Source organism: Schistocerca gregaria, unplaced genomic scaffold (genome assembly GCF_023897955.1).
Source record: "Schistocerca gregaria isolate iqSchGreg1 unplaced genomic scaffold, iqSchGreg1.2 ptg000043l, whole genome shotgun sequence".
In the NCBI taxonomy this organism is placed as follows: domain Eukaryota; kingdom Metazoa; phylum Arthropoda; class Insecta; order Orthoptera; family Acrididae; genus Schistocerca; species Schistocerca gregaria.
The window spans coordinates 13,229,091-13,230,078 of record NW_026061702.1 but is presented as its reverse complement, the minus strand read 5'-3'; positions in this window follow the sequence as shown (position 1 = coordinate 13,230,078).

Sequence of the window (988 nt, the reverse complement as noted above, 5' to 3'; positions counted from 1 at the left end):
ATGTAGTAAAAACCTGAGAAATCCGTCCATTTTCGTCATTTGTTATCGAATCGACTTAAAGCCAGATCGTCACATTGGCCGCTCTTCTCCCTGAAACACTTGTACTTATCGTCTGCAAAGCTATATCGACTGCTGCGGTATGCGGAAACACTAAAATCACCATAGTAGAACACAGATGAACCTTCTAGGTTGATGTAATAGCCAGTAAGAAGTAGTACAATTCAAGTTTTAGGTATCGGTTATTGACTTTTTAGCTGGCTTTGGTGCCTTGGACATGAGCTAGGACCTTAAGATTCTGCATGAAAGGAGGACTAGCAGCCGAGTTGCAGGGGAGAATGTAAAAAGTGTTCATATGAAGTAAAAACCTGAGAAATCCTTCCGTTTTCGTCATTTGTTATCGAATCGACTTAAAGCCAGATCGTCACATTGGCCGCTCTGCTCTCGGAAACGGTTGTACTTATCGTCTGCAAAGCTATGTCGTGTGCTGCGGTATGCGGAGTCTCTAAAAGCACCATAGTAGAACACAGATGAAACTTCTAAGTTGCTGTAATAGCCAGTAAGAAGTAATACCATTCAAGTTTTAGGTATCGATTATTGACTTTTTAGCTGGCTTTGGTGGTTTGGACATGAGCTAGGACTTTAAGATTCTGCATAAAAGGAGGACTAGCAGCCGAGTTGCACGGGAGAATGTGAAAAGTGTTCATATGTAGTAAAAACCTGAGATATCCGTCCGTTTTCGTCATTTGTTATCGAATCGACTTAAAGCCAGATCGTCACAATGGCCGCTCTTCTCTCTGAAACGGTTGTACTTATCGTCTGCAAAACTATGTCGCGTGCTGCGGTATGCGGAGAAACTAAAAGCACCTTAGTAGAACACCGATGTAGCTTCTACGTTGACGTAATAGCCAGGAAGAAATAGTACAATTCAAGTTTTAGGTATTGATTATTGACTTTTTAGCTGGCTTTGGTGCCTTGGACATGAGCTAGG